This window comes from Sciurus carolinensis, chromosome 7, assembly GCF_902686445.1.
Source record: "Sciurus carolinensis chromosome 7, mSciCar1.2, whole genome shotgun sequence".
In the NCBI taxonomy this organism is placed as follows: Eukaryota; Metazoa; Chordata; class Mammalia; order Rodentia; family Sciuridae; genus Sciurus; species Sciurus carolinensis.
In genome coordinates, this window is record NC_062219.1 from 10645624 (window position 1) to 10652478 (window position 6855).

The window sequence follows — 6855 nt, forward strand, 5'->3', positions numbered from 1 at the left end:
CCAGCCCTAAGAACCCTTTTAACTTCTCTCTGTTCCCTTAACTTTTCCTCTGAAAGGTAGGGGCATGGAAAATTTAAGCAGAAGGGCCTCAACCTGTTTGGCTCTGTCCTGGTCTTCCCTCTCCTTTAGATTTGCCTGCTCCCAGAGAAGCTTCGTTCTTGTCTGCCTGGGTTGAGGTGTGAGAAGCCAGCCTCACTGAGGAGACTCCTGCTCTCCCTCTGAGCCTCAGCAGACTAAGTTCACTGAACTCCAGAGTAAAGTATCAGCAAGCCCATCCATCCACAGATCTAAAAGCTCTTTCTCCAGTCAGTTTTATCTGAAATAAAGCCAATATTGTATTTTAATTTTCAACTCCTTATCTCTACTTCTTCCCACATTTCTTTTTCCACATTGATTCTGAATTTTAAAAAGGAAGAGAAGTACTAGATATGATATATTTTACAACCCATATGATAAAGGCTCACTTGGGGAGATTTTTAAAAGCAGGTGAAAGAAACTATACAACAATAGCATGGGAGAACAGAGAATAGAACAATTGTTTGATCTTAGTCTTTTTAAAATCAAGCGTGGTATATTTGAAACTTGGGTAATCTCTAAAAGAAAAAAAAAAAAAAAGTATGATCTTCCAAAATACTTGAAGGACCAAAAAAGGTAACAACTTCAGGTCATTCAGTAGATAGCAGGAAAAAAAAAAAAAAAAAAAACTTCCAAATAATAAGAAAAAAAGTATGGTAAATAGAAAACACAAAATAAGTGGTAGAAATAAGTTCAGTATCAACAATTCTTTTTTTTTTTTTTTCCAGTGGTGGGGATTGAACCCAGGGCCTTGTGCTTGCGAGGCAAGCACTCTACCAACTGAGCTACCTCCCCAGCCCCAGTATCAACAATTCTAATAAATGTGAACATTGTGTTCACCTGTTATAACAGAGATTATCTGAATTGAAATACAAATTCTACCTAATGGTCCTTAAAATTCCAGGTAAACTAAGCAAATAAACATGTTAATACAATATTAATTACATGAAATAGAATTTAATGCAATAATAATCAGTATAAAGAGGGTCATTGTTTAATATAAGAAGAAATTAGCAAGAAAATATAACAATCCCAAACTTGCATGCACCCAACAACATAGCCTCAAAAATACACAAAGACAAACAATGATTAAAAAAAATAAATTGTTAAGTATCCAGTCATGGTGGACATTTTTAATGCATATTTCTCAGAAACTAATATGTTAAACCAACAAATAATTAGACAGTATAACATGTCTTCAACACACTTAAATGGTGCTTTCTAATGGATTTATATAGAATCTTTCCTTGAATAATTAGAAAAAAAGATAAATACATTGATCACAATCTACAATGAGTACATCTACAAACAAAAAACATTTGTTTCATGCAGAGCATGTTTCACATCACAATGCAATATAGGCAGGATTTTAAAAATAAAAGTGTATTTTAGAAATTCTATTACTTTAGAAACTAAAAAACACTTCAAGATAGGGTATATAATAAAAGGACAACTAGATAAATAAGATAAGATCACACTATAAAAGCAATTTCATGAACTGCATTTGTCACTTAATACTATATTGTACATCTCTTTCCATATCAATAACTATAGACCAACATCATCAATTTAACAATTGTATGGTATTTCATCGTTCAAATGCACCATAATTTATTTGCTGTTGAACAATTTAAGTCAACATTTTACCATGTGGCAGAGACTGCTGGCTGTCCCTTTATCCCTTCTTCCCTTATTTCTTAGTAATAAGATTCCTAGTTTTGAGCTGGCAGATGCTGTTTGGAATAGACTTATATCCCAGATTCCTTTGCAGTTAGTTGTGACCATGTGATAAATTGAAATGTGGTGTGAAACTTTCAGGAAGTAGTCTTAAGGGGAACTGTGCCTTTATTTTTCCCTGTCCCCTTCAGTGATGGACGAGACACTTGGAGATCAAGTTAACTATCTTGGCCCACAAGGTAGGATCCTCATGGTGAAGAGATGAGGACCCAAGCCAGAGGCACTTGGTCTCTGCTGACATGAGACTGCCAGTTTGCCATGGATTCTTGTCCTAAGACTTTACACAGTCATGGAATAGATTTCTACCTTATTTAAGTTATTATTTGGCATTCTCCTGGATAATGCGTGTTTTCCCAAGTATTTTGCTATAATGATCTCCTGCTATAAGCACTCCTGTGTGCATTTATTTCCCTACTTCTTCTAAAGGAACATAGAAGTGGAAGAATATATTCTTTTAAAGGCTTTTGAGATTATTGTCATATTTTACTTCCTAATATTATACCACTTCACTCTTCCATGTGGAGAGTATAAAATTGCTCCACTTTTCCTTTTCTACTCAACCCCAGATATTATTCTTTCCAGTTTTTGTCAATGAGATAGCACAAAAATATGATTGCATTTTCTGATTGTTAGTATGGCTAAACATTTTTTAAATTTTGTTTTAGTTGTCCATGGACCTTTATTTATATGTTTATTTATATGTGGTGCTGAGAATCTAACCCAGGGCCTCTTGTGTCCCAGGCAGGCACTCTACCACTGAGCCACATCCCCAGCCCCGCTAAACATTTTTTAAAAAGGTGTGTATTTGCTATTTGTGTTTCTTTTTTAAAGTTCCTTGCTCATTTTTATTTTGTCATTCATTTTTTTCTAACTGATTGAAAGACTATATGTATTGAGTATTTGATCTTTTGTGTGTCTTATATATTTTCTTCACCTGGTTCATTGTTCGTTGTTATGCTTCTTGACACTTTTGTTCTTATTATAATTATCAACCCATCAATCAGCAGGTTCACCTGTGGTGTTTTCATGCCTAGACAGGATTTTGCTCATATTTGCCCTCCTTTTCCCCCTTCCCTCTCACTGCCTTTCCTTTTCTTCTGACCCCTCCAATCCCTAGTAGTTCCTCTTCTGCTTATACGGCTTTTGTGTGTGTGTGTGGGGGGGGTTGTTTTTAGTTTCTACATATGATAAAACATGTGACACTTGTCTTTTTGTGTCCAATTTATTTTGCTTAACATAATGTCTTCCAATTCCATCCATTATCCTGTAAATACTGGATTGCATTCTTTATGGCTGAATAATACTCCATTCTGTATATATATCATGTTTTCTTTATCTATTCATCTGTTGATGGGAATCTGTCTGATTCTGTATCTCAGCGATTGTGAATAATGCCTCATTAAACAGGGGAATGCAGGTGTCTCTTTTGCATACTGACTTCGTTTCCTGCAGATATATACCCAGGAATGATATCGTGGGTCCTACTGCATTTCTGTTTTTAGTTTTTTGAGGGACCTCCATATTGCTTTCCATAGTGCTGTACTGATTTACATTCCCATCGACATTGTATATAAGGGTTCTTTTTTCTCTGCACCTTCATTGGTCTGTGCTATTATTATTAATTTAGTAGGCACTGTGACTGAGGTGAGACGGAATCTCAATGTGGTTTTGGTTGTATTTCCCTGAGGGCTACAGATAGCAAGCATTTTTTCATATGTTTATTGGCCATTTGTTCTTCCTATTTTATGAAGTCTGTTCAGAGCATTTACCCATTTATTAATTGAATTAATTAGCTTTTTGTTATCTTTTTTTCCTTTTATATTCTAAATACTAATCATTTTTCAGATGCATAGCTGGCAAGGATTTTCTCCCACTCTGTAGGCTGTCTCTTCACTCTGTTGATAGTTTCTTTTGCTGTGCAGAAGGTTTCTTTTTTCTTTTGGTGTACTCAGAGTTGAATCCAGGGCCTCACACATGCTAGGCGAGCGCTCTACCACTGAGCCACATCTCAACTTTTATTTACCTATAGTTTGAGACATGGTCTTGTCCAAAGCTGTTCTGAACTTGAGATCATCCTGTCTCAGGCTCTTGGGTATCTGGGATTACAGGTGTGGGCCACCGTGCCCAGCATGTACAGACAATTTTTAATTTGATGTGAACCTATTTGTTAATTGTTGGTTTTGTTTCCTGGACTATTGGAGTCCTATCCAGGAAATCATTGTCTGGGCCATTATCTTGAAGTGTTTCCATATGTTTTATTTTAATAGTTTCAAAGTTTCATGTCTTACATTTTAAGATCTTTGTTACTGGGGCTGGGGATATAGCTCGGTAGAGTGCTTGCCTCGCATGCACAAGGCCCTGGATTCAAACTCCAGCACTAGAAAAAAAAAAAAAAAAAAAGGGATCTTTGATGCACTTTGAATAGATTTTTGTACACAATTTCCTACGTGTGTTTATCCTTGTCCAGTTTTCTCAGCCCCATTAAGTGTGATGTTGGCTGTGGATTTGTCCTATAGCTTTTATCATGTTGAGGCACGATCCTTCTATACCTAATTTCTTTAGGATTTTTTTAATGAAGGGATATTGAATTTTATCAAAAGTTTCTTAAGCATCTACTGAGATGACTCTGTCATTTTTATCCTTGAGTCTATTTATGTGCTGTATTATGTTTGTTGATTCACATTTGTTGAACTGTCCTTGCATTGCTGACATAAAACCAGTCTGATGATGGAGAGCGATCTTTTTAACATGCTGTTGAATTTGCAAGTATTTTACTGGTGATTTTTGCATTATGTTTATCACAGACACTGGTCTCTCTTTTCTTTGTTGCTGTTGTGTCTTTGTCAGGTGTTGGTAGCATGATAACTTTGACTTTACAGTATGAGTTTGGGAGGGTTCATTCCCTTTCCATTTGATGGACCAGTTTGAGAAGCACTGGAAAGAGTTCTTTAGAAGCCTGGTAAAATTCTGCAGTGAATCCCATCCATTCCTGAGAGTTTTGTTTTTGTTGTTGTTTTTTTCTTTTCTTTTTTTTTTGGTTAGGAGACTTTGTTATTGCTTCAATTTCATTACTTGTTATTGATCTTTTCAGGGTTTTCATATCCTCTTGGTTCAATTGTGTTAGATCATAGATCGTATATGTCCAGAAATTTGGGCCTTTCTTCTAGATTTTCCAATTTATTGGCATTTAGTTTTTCAGGATATTCCCTAACGATAATTTGAGTTTTAGTGGTGTCTGTTATAATGTCTCCCTTTCACCTCTGATTTATTTATTTTGATCTTCTTCTTTTTTTTTTTTTTTTGTTAGTTTAGCTGAAGTTTTGTCCATTTATCTGTTCAAAGAACCAACTCTTAGTTGCATTGATCCTTTGTGTTGTTCTGTTAGTCTCCATATCATTCATTTCCCCTCTGACCTTTGTGCAGTATTTTGAAATTGTTTAAGCATTCCTTTTCCTTTCTATTTTCTGTCTTTGCTATCAACTTTAGAAAGTTCTCTCCTCTTACCTATTGTAAGATCTATTTACCTACAATACTCACCTGTACCTTTGTTTGTTATTTTATTTTTATTTAACTGCCTTTGGTATTGTTCATTTATTTGATGTTGTTTTGTTATATGCAGGGTTCTAAACTTTTCTTCTTCCAATTGGTTAACCAAATGGACTTTTCAGTGGGTTATCTTTTACCTCCTGATTCAAAGTGTTGTCTTTAGGAAACTTCAAATTCTCCTTATATATGTAGATCATTTTTGAATTCTTGATTATATGCTGATGATCTATATATCTTTTCCTCTACCAATTACATTACTTTATTACTCAAGTTCTCTAATAGCATATAATAACTGGCATGATATATTATCCCTAATAAATTAAAAATAAAAATTATATCCCAAAATGGTAATTCACCACCCAAGATGAATTTTAGAAAGTGTTTCAACAAAGCAATGAAAAACATATCCACCACAACTGGGATTTTGATTTGAATTTTGGTATAATTTTAGATTGATTTGCAAATATTTAACACTTTTTCAACATTGACTCTTCCCATCAATCTACTTCTTTTTACTTTTAAATGAAGTCACTTTCATCTTTTTGTGAAATGTTATTAAATCCTTGAAATTAACTATATCATGAAGCTTTTCGTAGATGTTGGTCATTTTAGTGAAGATGAGAAAGTCATAAGACACTTTTGCCTTCATTCAATGTGCCTGTATTCCAATGAAGACAATTAAGACTGCATAGAGTTGACTTAAAATCCTTGAAAACAAAATTAAACTCTCCAATACTTTATTACTATAAATACACTGCTCTGTACTTGCATCCCACAAAATTGGCTGAAAGGACAAGTGACAATAAAAGCAGAATGGAATTGATCTGGATTGGTGAAGGAGAGGCTGAGAGGCATGCAGATGGCAGAAGCGGATTTGGACTGCAGAAGCAAATTAGGAGGCAAATCCACATGTGCCCTAGGCTAGTGAGGATAAGATGAATGTGCAATAATTTTAAAAAGGGAAATTAGGGAGAAGGGAACCGATTGTTAGAAAACCTTTCAATTCATCATGAATCAGTAACATCAATTTTTATGTGAGCAAATACTTGAACCAATTATAGTCTCTAAAAATGTTTCTGAAGTAAAAGTGATATTTAAAATTATAATTCTTGCTGTAATAAGCAGATACGTTTGGAGTAAAGAGGTAATTAATAGTTTGTTTAAGGAATTGATGCAATGATTTATTTAGAAATTTAATGTATTTACATATACTGTTTTGTTAAATAGAATGTATTATGTGCCTAGCATTGTGCTGCCTTAAGATAACTGTGTTTGCATCTAAAAATCTATTTTTATGAGGCCTTCATGACAGATGTCTCATGACACCACTTACAAAGAGGGAGATGTTCCCCAGGTACTTCTGTACTTTGTTCAACAGAAATTTAACTGCCCAAGTGGATGCTTGATTGATGGTATTCAATGATTAATGCAGCAAACTCCCTACTTTACCCTCTGTGGCAGAAATCTCCATTTAAGCCCTTGGGATATGTAAGTGCC